We start from the raw sequence: 16,737 nt of genomic DNA, 5'->3' as shown, positions 1-16,737 counted from the left end.
TGTAGGCCCCTTGTGTAAATGATCAGTGCAGGCTGCAGGTTAGTAATGATCAGAACACCGGGGCAGCAGTTTTATATTGAGGCACTTAATGCCAGTTTCTGTAAAAATAAACCTTTGCTCTCCATAAAGTTCTTGGTGGTGTAACGTGCATAGTTTCACAATGTCCCATTTAGAAATGTATTAGAAAACATGCTTGTACCTTTGCTTGAATCTTGGATGGGGAGGATGGGTGAGATGTGGAATGTATATAATTCCCAAGTCCTTAACCTCGGTGTAACATAATGCATGCACATTAATATCAGTTTGATTTCTTTGGTTGCTTTGTCATCTTTCAAAGTCCACCAGATGGCAGTATTAGTCATCATTTTCTTGCACGAAAATCATTTGAGCATTGGCATACTTCATTACGTATGGACTTATTTGGTTTATTGCTGATGTGTTGCTTTCACTCCACATGAATGCATTCTGCTCAAGTTCAGTATTACTGGATGAAAATAGTTTTTTGGGGGGTGTTCATTGTTCACCTGTCTGTGAAAGAGTTGACCATTTTGGTTTTAAGAGTTGAGTGTTTCATTGGACAGGGAAGTCTCAGAGTAAGAAAAGACTTTGAACCTTATAATTGTTTAGAGAAAAACCCATGTAGGCAGCTCCAGAAAATGGATATGCCAACATTATGTACAATAAAAGTATAAATATAAGCAATTCCAGTATTTCTGTCTATATTAAAGCTCCCTGTTTTAGCTTCATATAATAAGCTTGCATTAGTTTGGTGTAAACAACACTGACCAAAGACCGTGAGGCCCAGGTTAAATGCACAAAGCAAGTGCAGACGTACTGTAACTATGGCAACAGACAAAGACGAGTAATTAAACAGATTGTATCTGCCTGGTAGCAGAGAGAGTTTGCATCCAAGCAAGGTGCACTCTGAAGAGGTCTGATAGCCTTGTTAAGCTAGGCTGGGTTTCAGGAAAGGCTGAGGGGGGGGGGGGCTCTAGTTTGATCTGAAAGTGAGTTGCCAGCTGCTTAACTATTTCCAGTCACAAGACCGTCAGTGATTTGAAAAAGCATGCTGTGTGTACTGTACATGGTTTATGACTGATTATCATATCTGATCATATATTACCGCAGCTGTGATTCCAGTATCAGATACAGTAATTCATTCGTGATTTTTCCTTTCCCTTAATGTCTTATCTATTAGAAAGCATAACAGTGGTAATTGGACCAGACAAATGTGTGTTTGGTGTTTTTTGGTGGTCAGCTGTGTAGGATGATTGGCGTTCCACAGCGACTCCATGTTCTGACTCACGGTTTCGGGCAGTCACTCCAGTGCGTTTTTCTTTGCACTTGATGTGGAGTAGCATCAAGTGGTGGAGCTTCCAACCATCACACACGGACCTTGCTTATCAAACTTTCTGGGCTGGTATCCCATAAATATCCATCGATATGATTTAGCTCAAGGTCATTACTGATTAGGTAATTATGGGATTGCCAACGAGCTGGAAAGAAAACATACTTTACCTTCGATCAGCTACACAATTTTAACGTTAATCAAGTGTGTAAAGTATTAATATGTATTTGTGCACTATATTGTGTTTATAGTGTATCCCACAGTGAGGATATACTATATTGTGTTTATAGTGTATTCCTCAGTGAGGGTGTACTATATTGTGTTTATAGTGTATCCCTCAGTGAGGGTGTACTATATTGTGTTTATAGTGTATCCCACAGTGAGAATGAACTAGATTGTGTTTATAGTATATTCCTCAGTGAGGGTGTACTATATTGTGTTTATAGTATATTCCTCAGTGAGAGTGTACTATATATATTGTGTTTACTGTGAATTGAGATTGACTGTTTGGTTGTTGATTGAGACAAGAGAAGCACTGAAACCCTCCTTACTGTAAATTTGGTATTAAATTAAATGGTATTCTTTAGCAGTTTTCTGAGAGGGATTCACGCTGTTCTCTCAGACTAATCCACAAAGCCTCCATGACAAACGTTCTGATTTTTCAGCCATAATCATGTCTGCACATGCCGAAAATGCTACAGTCTCGTCGGCACCGCGAGATGAACAATTCTGACAGGATTTCATACCCAGTGATGTGTTAATGAAGCGAGCAGACTGCCTCATTAATGACAGTGATATACCAGATGGCAGACAACCTAAAAAAAAAAGATGCGTTCTCAGTTTTAAGACAGACAAACGGTCAGCTGGGACCGACTGAGAGAAATTATGATGGGAATAAACGGGTTTCTCCACCCAACAGGTCTTCTGGCGGCCCTACCATCCAAACAAAATAATGTGTTTAATTAAAGTGGGAGAGGGAGTAACGCGGGGTTATTTAACGCCTTTAGATCCGTGGCTTGATCCACGGTAATGGTGGGCAGGGCTGGATTTGTTTCAGACCACAATGAGAAGAAGAAGAAAAAAAAAACAATGGGAAATACAGATTCTGTATTCAACGCACAGACAAAAGAAGACAGAAAATCGATAACTATATCTGCCAATTACAATCACCTGAGTTTATGTTCTTTTTGAAAATGATAGCCATCAATTTCCTTAAGAGCAGCGGCGTACGTGTGAAAGATCGATAAATTACTGCTGGTTCTGCTTTGCTCTGCTAATGAAATTTAGCCTTCGCCTGTTGATTTGTGGGGATAATATTTGAATCTTTGTTTATGCCAATAAAAATACAGCTTCAAATACCTTGTTTTTGCAGTTATTTTAATGTATTCTTTTCACAGTTCAGTCACAGATGAGCTGAGTATTTCCAGGAAGACGGGATGCATCTGCGGATGCAGTTTCCTCTAATAAATGGATCCTTTTTTAAAGCTGACAGGTGTTGGGATTCCACAGCAGGTGAAGAAGCAGGCTCATAACTGTGAGGTTGCTAGTTCAGCTCTCATGGGTCACTGTGGTTATACTCAACCTGACTGATTTCAGCAACTATCCCGCTACATAAAAAACCTGGTATGGAATCTGGACCGGGCTAGTGTCAACTCTGGCTGCCAGCCCTACAGGACGAGAGGAAACTGGCTCTGGCATCACCCTTCACCCAGGAGTCTGATTAGGTTACATTAACGGTAAAGCTGCAAGTATTGGGCCAGGGCGCATGGCATTTATTACTGGCTGAGAGAGGTGGTGTGCAGGTGCTGCAGTTTGTATACTTTAATCGTACTGAAGCTACGCTGTGCGGCTCTTGAGTCACGTGCCAGGATGACCCATTATGAGTATGAGTATGAGTGCATGAAATGCCCAAAGTAAGTTTGAACAGGACCAACCAGTGGTCGGTCTCAGCAACTACATGTTGTCGTACTCAGCCAATCACATGCATCACTACATGTTTCCATACTTCACCAATCACATGTACATTTCACTATTGGGGTGCCTTTTTAAACCAACATCAGAACTCTCCAGAGCTGCTTTTCCATGCTTGCTTGCTGATGCTGCTCACAGAATTGCGCTCACCCTCCACCACCTCCGCTTCCAACTGCTGCTTGAATCTGCTTCTAGGTACTGGAGCAGGGGGGATTAATATTTCTCCTGTTAGTAGGGAGATGTAGTGTGCTCCTTGTTTGACAGGATAGTGCATGCTGGTGTGTGCACAGAAGTACCTAAAGCAGATCCATTCAGCGCCAAACCAATATAATAATTAAATAATAATTACATTGCACATTCATGAATATATTTAATGTATATATATTAAATATATGAATTGTCCTGACTGAAATCATTTTATCATACATTGATCCATCCATCTATCCATTATCTATACCCACAGGGTCGCAGGGGGTGCTGGAGCCAATCCCACCGTGCAGTGGGCGAGAGGCAGGAATGCATCCTGGACAGCCCACCAAATCTAGCACGGAGTACACTCACCATTCACTCACACAATGGACAATTTAGAGTCTCCAATTCGCCTACCTGCATGTATTTGGACGGCGGGAGGTAATAGGGAGAACATGCAAACTTCACACAGAAAGGCCCGGGTTTCCTACAACATCCATTCAATATTTAACCTGAATGAACTGGCTTAAAACAAAAATGTTTTAAAACTAAAGATTAATGAAGCTTAAAATATCTTTCTTAGATTAGCCAATGTAATGAATTAGCTACTTTCCAAATTGAGCCTGCTCAAATGGATCTTAAACATGAAATATTGTGTATAGAATAAAATGTTTCTTGCAGAGAAAGATTTATGCTGTATATACGAGTTACACATCTTGGTTCTCAGTGTTTAGCGATCATAGAAATACAGAAAGTGAAAAAATATAACAAACCCTGTTGGCAATTTTTTTCTCTCCTAAATATCAAAACTCATATTTTACGGAAGATGAAAGAGGAGTGAAACATGCTTACGGTGCACATCCTCGGTGTCCGTTTTCACTCATCGACCTTCGCTTTTCTCTTCTCCTGTCTCTGGAGCCGGACGTCAGAACCGCTAGGCAGCGTGTGGAGTGTCACGCTTATCTGGCATAGATATTCTGATGTTCGTCGGGTATGAAACAAACACTTTGTTTTTCACTTTGTTTATATATATATATATATCTTACCCACAGTCTCTCTCTCTCGAAGAGGATATCGACAAGTACTGTACCTTGAGATTTATAGCATGAGATACCAGCCTGCATTCTAATTTTAGATGCACTTTCATGCGTACAAGCACACTTGTGTACAAATGCATGAACGCAGCGTTTCACATTAGAAGACTATTTGAGATAACAGCACTCATAGGTGTTGTCAGAGATTCCCTTTCAAGCTCTGCCCACTTCCACGGGCAGGTTTAACGAAATAATGATAGATGTAATTTCAAAGTAAGAGCGAATGCATTATTGTCTTAAACTCAGTATCCTGGCATTGGCCCTGGAATTATAAGAGCAATGTCTTCTAATGGAGAATTTATTCTGTAGCAGTAAGAGCCACATGAACCAGCTGTGCTTTTGTGAAAACGATGTGAGCGTGGAGGCATGCAGCTATGCTAACGCGATCTTCTTCACCCCCTGTTCATCATTACCCGGCATGCCTTCACACAAAACAGAACACTTCTCCCCAGGTCAGCCCCGACAGTGTTTACATAACAGCTGCGGATGAACAAGCGCGGATAAAATGGCTCGATGCGATGGTCCTTTACGGGATTTAACAGCTGCAGCGGAACAGAGGGCAGTTTTCAGAATGTGGCGTTTGCCATATGTGGTTTGTTGGTAAGTGCTGAGCCTAGTTGGGCTGAATGGCCTGTTCTTATTATTATGTATTCCCCAATGCATCTGATAAGAACACAGAAGCTTGGTCAGCCATTTTAAATATAGCCAGTACAACAAGGAGCATAATTGTCCCTAAATAATCACCAGACGCTGTGCATAGGAGCTCTACAGGGACCTTAAATCACTGGCCTTCACACAGGGCTTAGCAAGTGCACACAGCTTGGCACTTTGTTCATAATGTTGCTCTTTGTGTTGCTTTATATTACTTATATGGCTGCCAACTCATTAGGTGCCTGGTTTTTCCAAAGTAAATATTCATCCCCACCCACCACCGCAATCCAAAAGGTTTTTTGTTTACTTCAATAGAGCCCAGAATGCAAACAGTATAAACTCAAAAAATTACTCAAATATGCACAATGGGATGTTTGCTGATCTAGTGACCTTGAAGAATGTATCTTTCATATACAACGTGGTGGTGATGATGGTAAGTTATGAGTGAACAGGGAGAGATTTGTGCTCATGTTGCATTGAAAAAGTCAGACCACCTGGAAAGGTGCTATTAGTTTAGTTCCCTTGAAGTTCTTGTTTACTTCAAATTCCTTAGGATTGTTCACACCTCACAGAAATGTTGGCCAACCAAACGGCAGATATTGTGTTCAAATTCACCATGAGTAAAAACATTTTTTTATTTTTCAAATCCACCCCCACCCAGCCTGACAGGTACACTATCGTTATCAAACGCAGCAGGTGATACGTTGAGGCCACCGTAACAGAACCATAACAGCACCATAACAGCACCATAACTGAGCTCAACGGCTAATGATGGAAGGCTGTTTTTACCACACCCAGAGATCCATCACTCTGCTGGATACAGTCAATGATCACCCATGTCATCAGTGTCAATATCCCAACAGGTCTTTAATTGGGTAGTGCCCTTTTGTGTTCAGTTGATAAAGACCATTCGTCCCAAAATAAAATAAAATAAAATCAGGAAAAGCAGCAGTGATTGAAGTGTATGAGGGCACATGAACAGTATGCCACTGCTCAACATGGAAAACTGGCAACACCCTCACAGAAAATATTACAGAATGTGAGGAGTACGTTTTTGATGCGTAGTGAATGCCAGATGAATCCATTGTTATTGTTATGTTGTTTTACTTTTTAAAACTTTTTACACTGATGTGCTTGATACATTGTCTTCCTTGATACATTGTCTTGAAATCCTACAGGTTGCACTAGATACATTGATTTGGTTGTTACATTGTCTTGCTTGTTACATTGTTGTACTTGTTACATTTTGCTTGTTACGCTGCTGTATTTAAACCAGTAACTCTTCCGATTCTCCACCTTGCTGTGTGCACGTGCATTTCTCTGAGTAAATAAATGCTGGTTAAAAGCAATGCTACCGGTTCAAATAGCATGATAGCAAGTCAACATAATATGAGTGCAAGTGTAGAAATGGGACACAGACATTAACAATTATATTATCAAGAGAATTCCACATTGACTTACCAAGAAGCAGAGTATACCCTGGGAATGGGTGGTTTGTTGAAACTTACATATTTTATCTGCAAATGGGAGGGTGAAGTGTTGTGTATAGTTTTGTTCCTGTTGTCCTCAGGTCATTTTGGATTGACGTGTGTGCAAAAATCTACACGGCTCATGATTTGGGGTTTCTGCTCAGTTTCATTCCTAACTGTGATTTGAGAGGCCCTTCCTTGTCATGTTGTGTTTTGTTGGGGGTATCGCTGTGACACCGGCCTCCCGCCATGGCATCTGAAAACCATTTTAGGAAAGATGAGCTTCAGTGTAAGGTTGGAAAAGGAAGAGACAGGATGTCCAACTCTTAGGAGGGAAATACGAGCCACCTTAATGACCAGATACACAATGAAAGCTGCCAATCTGCAGTACCAGTAGCAGATAGGTCGTACTGCTGAACGTAAAGAAACATTTGAGTAACGTTACAGATAGTCCACAGCCCGTAGTCTTCACCTGTTCCCTGTAGTCCAGCAGCTGTTGGATATGAAAAGACTGGCAGTTTAGAATTTATGGCCGTAATTTACTGCTGGCTTGTATAATAACAACATAATTTGTGATACAGGCCAGATAAGATAAGGTCCTACAGCGTGATTGTTTAAAGAAAATATCACACAATTCGAACTCAATACATAGCAGGCTCGCAGCGCGCTGACACTTCATTTCCGTTAAGTTGAAATATCTTTATTGACTTGGAATGGTCTACAGACAAACACGAAACTCGGATGTGTTTCTGACTATGTATCTGTCAGTTGCTCCCTGATGGAGGCCTAGATGGAAACAAATTCATTTTCATCTTTCTCTTCACTGTGTCAAATCAATAGCCATTTTAACTCGAAGCTCATTTTGTTTCCCCACGGTGCTGTAAATGTCTTTCGGATACGTCAGGATTCCAGCCTGTTTGGCCCTGAAACTGCTGCTAGGTTACCAGGGGAAGGACATCCATCTTACAGAGAAGCAGACGGCCTGGCTGAGAGCGAATTTGTTGTTTAATTAATCTAAACAAAAACACGTTTTCGGCGTACAAAAATGCCAAGTTGCGCACGCATACAAAGCACTTGACTCATTAATGTCACTGTGTCATTGATTAAAACATGCAAAATCTAAGCCTGCTGTCAAAAAGTATTAATACTGTATCAAAATGAGGTCCAGTTACAACAAATAATACTGGCTTAGATCTTAGATCACACAAATCATACAAGCTTTATTCTTGTAATGTATTTCCTATTTCTTGTAACTTGGCCCTGAAGAGAATGTAATCATTCAAAGTTTATTTTTTAAATTATTATTATTATTATTACTCTCTGACTGACTTACATTGTAAGTAATTAAACACCCTTAATATGTAAGTGTATTGTTTTTGGTTCTCTCGGATGTCGTTGAAGTCAATAATGCCATCTTTCTTTAGGACGGGGTGATGTCCTTGTGGGTGATAAACAGAATCTTGACCAAAATATCTCCCCTCTCCACCCTTCCCCTCCCCAAAATTCGGCCTCATCTCCAATCAAAGGAAGAAATATTGCGTTTGAGCTGTCATCTCAGTTGAAAGGAACATCTTGCCTCAGGCACTGATGCTGAATTTAGCCTTTGATATGAAAGCTCAGATGCTAATGATGTGGTTTGGGACCCATGTCAATAAGGTCCCCAGGGAACCAGATGATTGTTATTCATTTCTTTATCAAAAAGAAGAAGGGAGGGAGGAGGGGACTGTGATCTGGCTTCTATCAAAGTCAAGCTGAAGCACAATTACTGGTTCACAAGTGCGCTCCTTCACTGCAGTCTAAATTGTAACTCTGACATTAACCATAAGTATGCTTATCCAGTTCTGCCCTCGAGGGCTGTGTTCTCAACAATCAAAACAGTCCAAAGAGATGAGATACTGTAGCGTTAAACCGCAATCTGTTTAACACACAGTGACAAGAACATGTCACTCAACCCCTGTCAAGTCATTATTTAGACATTAATCCTCATATGAAACTACACTATTTATACACCTTTAAGTGGAAAGTTTCCAGTAGTTTATGATGTTGGTGTCATGTTATCATGCTGAATTATGCTTGGAGTATAATCTTCTTTTCCAAGGCTCCGAAAATCAATCGCAACACCACACAACCTTTTCCAGCGGCCATCTTAAATATTTTAGCCAGCATTATAAAAAATGGCATTATTTCATATATATATAATGGTTCGTAAGCATAGAAATATATATATATATATATATATATATATATATATATATGTATATTATATATATATATATATAATATATATATATATCTTCTTATGGCTTAACGAACACCAGTGACTGCAGGTACAAATGAGTGCCCCGGCTCTTTAACATGGACAGCCATATGTCAGGGAGGCTTTAAAGCACTCCGATGTTTAAACGAAAGGAGGATGAATCACTCTGAAGCACAGTAGCTTAGTCATAAATGTGCGAAGGTTCGGCTGAAATATGATTCAATAAGTCTTTTTTTTTTTGTTCCTTGGAGGAAATGAGCTCAAATTGAACTTGCTCAAAGAAGTGCATCGTTTAATTTTTAAGATAGATTTGGATAGGATTTGCGCTCGAAGGGTAATTTGGCCGTTGTAAGCTTGTCTCTGCGCTTTTGATTTTTAGCCCTCAGGAGTGTCCGACTTGAATAAAATCCAGCCAGCGAGAGGACCTTGGTGCTGCTTCACTGTCCACTCAGTCTTTCCCCCGGTCCCTGGTTTCTGTCTATGTACAATTTTATGTGTTGCCGCCTGAGTATTTATTGTTTAGAAAATTTCTATCGACTGAGATATATCTGAAGATTTTATTGCCATGTTTCAGGGTAAATGATTCATTTCAGGAAATGGAACCCAAAAGTGATTGAGCCTCTTTTGGTTGCGTTTCCGAGCGCGAGAATGAAACGTCGGGAAATCTCAGGGCTCGTTAATTAAAGGAAATCGAACTGGAGCGTTAGAAGAGTTCTCCCTGCCAAGTCTTGGGTCCTTTTAAAATTTTATGACATCTCTGCTGATCTCCTGAGTGTGCAGCTACGGATTAATTAGCAGAAGAGCTGAAAATGAGACGTTTCATTTTTGGTGGTAGATTGATTAGTTGGTTTATGGAGACAAGTATACTCAGTTGGATCTGTACTGTATAACCTAAAGCTGACTTGCATATGCAATTGCACTTCATTTACAATCAAAGAATGTAAGAATCACAGAATCACTGTAACATTACAGAGCACAGAATCACTGCAGCATTACACAGTACAGAATCACACACACTCACACACACATGCACACACACACAAATTCCCTTTTCATGTATATTTGCCTTGAAATAAGAACTGACGCAGCATTTTATCCCAGAAGCCCTACTGCATGAGCCACGTCTCAGGGATCCAAATTGAAATCTCTACTGACTGGAATACATAATTTATGCACTTAGCCATCAGTGACCCTGTATGTATTTATTTATTTACTTCCCTCAGGGTGGGTAAGAGACGGGCCTCTCTCAGTGCTCCTGTCAGTTCTGACAGGCTGGAGCTGCAGGGTTCGCAGGCCTGTTTGTTTGTCCTGGGACACAGCAGTGATGTGACAGGTGCCAGACAGCCTCAACCGACTCAAGGCACTTCAACACCTTCTTTTTTTTGAAAGCTTCAAATGGCATGCCATTTGGAATTATATTAATATTATATTAATGCTGAAAAAACATAAATTCCCTCTATAACCAAATAAGAAATGTGCCCATATAAAGCAGCGTGATTTTATTTAGTCTGAGATATTTTCAATTTCTTATGACCAAGGAATACAGCGCGACTAATGCAATGACTCAGGCTAAGGGGTGAAATTTGACAATATTACTGTAGAGAAATCACAGACGGGTCAATGGCAAGCAAGACATCAAAGTTCAATGTGAGGCTCTGTTAGTTGAGTGGGGAATATGATTGGACCGCAGGAGTCACCTGACAGCATAGGCTGCAGACTGGCTTCATTCTAATGGCTCTTAAGGAAGTAATCCCATGTTACCATTCACCACCACAACTCAATTCCACAACTCACTCACAAAATTAATTTAGACTATTTTGTATATAATTATGCCATTTTTATATAAAATTGTATTATTTAAATATATATATGTTTAATTTAAAAATGTATTTTCTGTTTGAATTTAGTTGTTATCATTTATTTCTGACACAATTCAAAGAAGCCAAAAGTCAGCTGGAGTTTACCTTGTCTTTTTTAGCTACAAACATGTAAATATATTTTATGATGTTATGTGTCAGGCAGTGAAATATGCACTTAATTTATTTTGCTTGCATGTTTGAGGTGATGCTAGTAACATATTTCTGCAAACACCACCAAAAATGTTACCTTTCCGTCTGTAATTCTTCGACTGTATGGAAGTGAACTGAAAGGATTGGCACCCCAGCAATAAATCAACGGTATCGATTCGGTCCAGTGACTGCTGATTCAGCGTTAACTCTCACTTTCATCAACGCAGAATGATGAAAGCACACCTAGCGCAGACCAACCGACCTCCATTACCTAGAGAAGGATACACACTGCGAGTCTCTGCTCTCAGCAGGCGATATGACAAATTGTAACGTAATCCAATATGTATGAGCGTAAGGAATTTCAATTTCAGTAGTGCTCCATTTCATTTTTAGTGATACCCCTGTATATGCTAGTTAATATTATCCTGGGATACCCCTGTGTATGCTAGTGAATATTATCTTGGGGTACCCCTGTATATGCTTGTGAATATTATCCTGGGGTACCCATGTGTATGCTAGTGAATATTATCCTGGGATACCATGTAGTTATCTGGTACCCGTATGAATGATATTATCCTGGGGTACCCCTGTATATGCTAGTGAATATTATCCTGGGATACCCCTGTATATGCTAGTTAATATTATCCTGGGGTACCCCTGTATATGCAAGTGAATATTATCCTGGGGTACCCATGTGTATGCTAGTGAATATTATCCTGGGGTACTCCATGTGTTTGCTAGTGAAGATTATACTGGGGTACTCCATGTGTTTGCTAGTGAATATTATCCTGGCGTACCCCTGTGTATGCTAGTGAATATTATCCTGGGGTACCCCTGTATATGCTGGTGAATATTATCCTGGGATACCACTGTGTTCGCTAGTGAATATTATCCTGGCGTACCCCTGTGTATGCTAGTGAATATTATCCTGGGATACCCCTGTGTATGCTAGTGAATATTATCCTGGGGTACCCCTGTGTATGCTAGTGAATATTATCCTGGGATACCACTGTGTTCACTAGTGAATATTATCCTGGGTTTGCACCTCCTATTTTGGCATCATCAAGTCTAAGTGACATTAAATTTCAGCATTCAGCTGAGCAACTTATGCGGATTACTTTTTTTTTTTTTTTTGGTGCATACAATCCATTAAGTCGCTGAAGATTTTCTTAAGCAATTCAGGTTAAGTGCCTTGCTTAAGTGTACAATGGCAGTTGGGCAACCCAAGTGTAACCCCCACCCTAACTCTCACCCCCACCTCCACACCCACCTCCCCCCCCTTCAGCAGGGAGGTGTGAAATGCACACCGGGGTCTGGTAGATGCTGTACTCCCTCTGTGGGTAATGAAGCACAGAGCCTCGTTGTGGGCGTGGAGCCCCCGGGCTGTAAGGGGCTCCTGTGACTCCTGAGGGCAGGTTTCCCCTCTTCAGTCCGCCCCGCGCCCAGCGGACAGGTGAAGCGAGATTCCGGAAGCTTCCGTGCAGTGCGAATCTGCGGCTGTCTCGGACCGCACAGGCTGAGGGGATCGCCGCTCCCGCCACCGGAGCCCTCGGCCGCATTTTGTCTGATTTGTAAACAGCTGAACGGGGGCGGGGCCAGAGCAGGGACGGAGGCTTCCGGGCCTGACGCAGGAGTTTTGCCCAGAGCTGGGCTACCGCTTAAGATATCTGTTACAGCAGGGGGACCACGCAGCTTCCATTTTCTCTGAGGCAGTATTTATCGATTTGTTGCTTTTTTTTTTTTTTTTTACTTTCGGTCTTGTCTCCGGGTTCTTTGGCGTATCTGAGCGCGCCTACACCTGGACCTGGGCTGAGTAGCCAGCCAATCAGGAGCTCTGCCCTCTCTCCACTGCTGGTGATGTGAAACCACAGGAACACATCCTCAAGCACAATGCTCCAGGCAACTAAGCTCAGACCACAGGGGGTTCGAAAAGCTGCCAGTTCAAATCTAACAGTCAGCCTGATCTAAGATGCAGTAACAACCCTCTCCACTAGGTGGACCAGTTGAGAAATGGCGTGGAAAATGGCGATGGACAGACACCTCGTTGTTGAATCAAGACAGTGTTCTGCGGAGCTCCTGAAGGAAGACAGCGGATGGAGAATCTGGCTGTGATTGGCCAGCTCACCGACGAGTTCCTATGGGGCGGCTCAAATTCAAAACAAATGGTTTCTACAAGGACTGAGGAAAGGCAACACTGACCAGAACACACCATACTGCCAGCGTTTCTGTAAAAATATAATTTTTACAATAATTTCACTTTCATCTGAATAATTGTCATACAAAGTGACATTCAAACAATAATTTAAAGCCTGTTTAGTACATTCAACCCTGATTTTCTTTTTTAAATGCTTTTTTTCTCTGCAGTTTAAAATTCTGGTATTATAATGTTTGTTCACCTGTAATAATGAAGGAATGTATGATTTGCACATGAAAACGTACATATTAATCATTCATATTTCGTGTGTATATTTAAAGCGGAGAATGTACAGGGTCATTTCTTTCATCTCTGGGTAAAATGTTTGGGAATGCCCAAGTGGAACATATTTATATCACAACAAAAGCCTTGTCTTATGCATGCCAGGAGATTATAGCATTATAGCATTTCTTTGATCTTGTTTATCTGTGGTGAACATTTTTAGCTATTTACAAAGAAACAAACAAGCACGCAACAAAGATTAAAAAAAGAATTCCAAGATACCAGTGGTGAATGTTTTTTTAATTTTTATTAGTGATTTATAATTATTATGGTCATTCATGGAGCTAAGAGTGCAAGGTACCTGCTTATATTGATGTCAGATTTTATTTAACTGTAATGTGCTCTGTCCTTTAGTTATTTTAGCATTGCCAATCAACCCAACTAGAATATAAGATAAAAATACATAATTAGGTAAACAGACCATCTAGAAAATAAGAACATAATGATTACAGAATGAGGAGAGCATGCCATTCAGCCCAACTAGAACCTAAGAATACATAATGAGGAGAACAGGCCAATCAGGCCAACTAGAACATAAGAATACATAATGAGGAGAACAGGCCACTCAGCCAATCTAGGCTCATTATTTAATTGCATGCATACTAGAGAACATCCAGCACTGCATCAAGCCAGGATCTGAACACCCTGAGGGCCTGTGCCTCTAGATTTGACAAACTGTTCCACACATTAGCAGCTCTATGTATAAAGAAATGCCTCCTGACATCTATGCAGACTATCTTTAGCTATGCCCTTTAGCTGTATGCCATTTTGTGCCAGAACACTCACCACACATAAGTTGGGGTGGAGAGGAAGAGAACAATTTTTAGCCAATTAATCAGGGGATGATTAGGTGGCAGGCTGATAATTTAGCCAGAACATTGGGAAACCCCCTACTCTTAGCGATGAGTGTCATGGGGTTTTTAAATGACCACATTGTGTCAGGACCTCGGTTTAATGTCTCATCCGAGCAACAGCATCTCCTACATCACAGTGTCCTCTTCACTGCATTTGGACATTGTTATTTATTTGACCAGAGGGGAGATTTCAGTAGCAACTTAGTTTTCTCAGGGGTTGTCCCATCCAAGTACTAACCAAGCCCACACTCGCTTAGCTTCAGCTATTCAGCAGGAGCAGAGAGCACGGTGGTATGGCTGCTGAAATGAAGTATAAAGAGCTGTTCCGGGGGATTTACTCAGTGCAGTTATCCAGCTTACTCAGTAAACCTGCTTTGTGCAAGACCCCACTGGCCCACCAGTGTTAATTATCGGATGGAAAGCTGCGCAGCTGCAAGAAAACCTCTAACCTTACAAAAGAAGACCTGCCAGCTGTGTGTTCACCTGCAGAGGAGAGCTAGGGTGTGTGCTACGCCCCCTAGTGTGAAGGAGTGTCGGACATACCCTGATCACTACACCATCAACGCCCATTGCGCACATTGCACTCAAAACACTATATAGCAGTTTGGCACATATCAAAATTAAAATGTGATTCACTCATGAATATTAATAAGGACCCATGAGGCACTCGAGCGGCTCTGTTTTGTAACATGTAATTAAACCAAAATCTGCAACATGTCTCAACAGCTTCTCTTTGAACAGAAAATGCTATCGGCAGCGATTAATTAGATTAAAAGAGTCTCATTGGAACAAATTATTGTTCAGCAGTTTTGAAGCCAATGCAGAGACTGTGTTACACAATGACAAGGCATAGGTTTAGAGCACCAGACGTTTATAATGACGCATGTTTCTTGTGACTAAGTATCAGACGTCTCCTTTAGCAGGAAACTCAGTTAGAGGGGCATTACAAATCAGAGCCTTGGCCTTCAGGTGGGCTATTAACAAAACAGCAAAAAAGTAAAGCGCATTTTATATTCACTTGGAAGCTACTTTAGTTTCACCATTAATTTCCTGGGGATAAAAAAAAAAAGATAGGTGTCTGCATCTGAGGAATTCAGCAACTACATTCAGAAAAGATCCTCAGTCAGCGTTTTTGGTCAAGATGAGGTGAAAAGATTCAAAAATATTCATAGGTGTTGGCACGTTGCTTTCATCAGCAATGCGGACTTTCTGGCGTGAGTTAGTGTATTCATTAGCATTGACATTAAATTATCACAGAGCTGACTCGAAACGCATTAACTCTGCACAGGCCAAAGCAGAGTTACGCTGTGGACCTTTGGGAAAAGTTTGCGCCCCGTTGCTGTTGTCCTACAAAGATATTATCAAAATACCACAGAGTATTAATTAGGAGAATGTAATTTACAATAATTTGCTTGTTAAACTGATTATGCACTTGGTAGTTTAGTCTGCAATTTTAGACATTACCTTGTGAAACAAATGCATTATTAGAGTGAAATGATGTGTTTTAGTTATAGAATGCAATATCGATGTGGGGATGGCAGTAGTAGAGCACAAACATTGGCAGCACACCAGGACACTTTGTGCCCCGCTCTTAAAGGCAGTGAAAAGAAGTCATTTGATTGGCTATGAGTGAATTCAGTGGCAACATACCACTGATGACATTCATCAAAATCCGGCCCATTTTCCACCTGCACCGTGCACTTTCATCTGTGCGCTCCTCCCTTCTGGTCACGAAAAAATACAGACATACAGTAGCCACGCCCAGTTTGCCCACCAACGGCACCCATGCACCATGTGACGTTGATTTTGGAAAACAGACCCCTAAGACTGATTATCTGAGAGTACAGTCAGCCCTTCTTATACCAGTTTAATCTGTGAAGTTGTAGTACCGTATTTAATCCCTAGAATATCAGTCATCTACAGCCCCTGCAAAGAGAAGCTGAGAGGATTGTTCAGCCCTGTCTTGTGCTGGGTTCTGGAGGGCTTGTTGATATTTTCCCATCATAGTTACAGTTTTTCTGAATTGCTAAAACACTAAACCCCATTCTCTGAACCAAATGCTCAGTGGCCTAAACCCATTTGTCGAATCAATCACTCTTTTGGCAAAACTCTAAACACATTCTCACTCACTAAAACACATTTCACACTGTGATGCACTTGTGTTGTAAAATGGTAAACACGGGCGGCAAAAGTTAAACACAACTACAACACAGTTGTCATCGTTTGCACACAACTCAAAATTGTTCACACTTGTTTCTAATGATGTGATCAAACCAATTGTACAGAATATAAGCCAGGTCACAGGTGGCACAGGTGCGCTGAATGTTGATACCAACAATGGATGGAATCAATGTGAGAAGCAGAGGAGGAAGAGTATGTGTAAGAGGTGGTGGACGGGGAGGAAGAGTATAAGGATGAG

At 41.1% G+C, this 16,737-nt stretch overlaps 1 long non-coding RNA gene across 1 annotated transcript; it reads left to right on the top strand.

Annotated features, from left to right (window-relative positions):
- Positions 1-4,627: 4,627 nt before the first annotated feature.
- LOC135241050 (uncharacterized) lies at positions 4,628-13,930 on the top strand. Its single transcript, XR_010325870.1, has 2 exons — positions 4,628-5,202; positions 12,983-13,930. It is a non-coding gene; the product is annotated as an uncharacterized LOC135241050 (long non-coding RNA).
- The last annotated feature ends 2,807 nt before the right edge of the window (positions 13,931-16,737 follow it).

Source organism: Anguilla rostrata, chromosome 15, assembly GCF_018555375.3.
Source record: "Anguilla rostrata isolate EN2019 chromosome 15, ASM1855537v3, whole genome shotgun sequence".
NCBI classification, from domain to species: Eukaryota; Metazoa; Chordata; class Actinopteri; order Anguilliformes; family Anguillidae; genus Anguilla; species Anguilla rostrata.
Note: the sequence above shows the minus strand (reverse complement) of the source record. Positions and strands in the feature narration are given on the sequence as shown.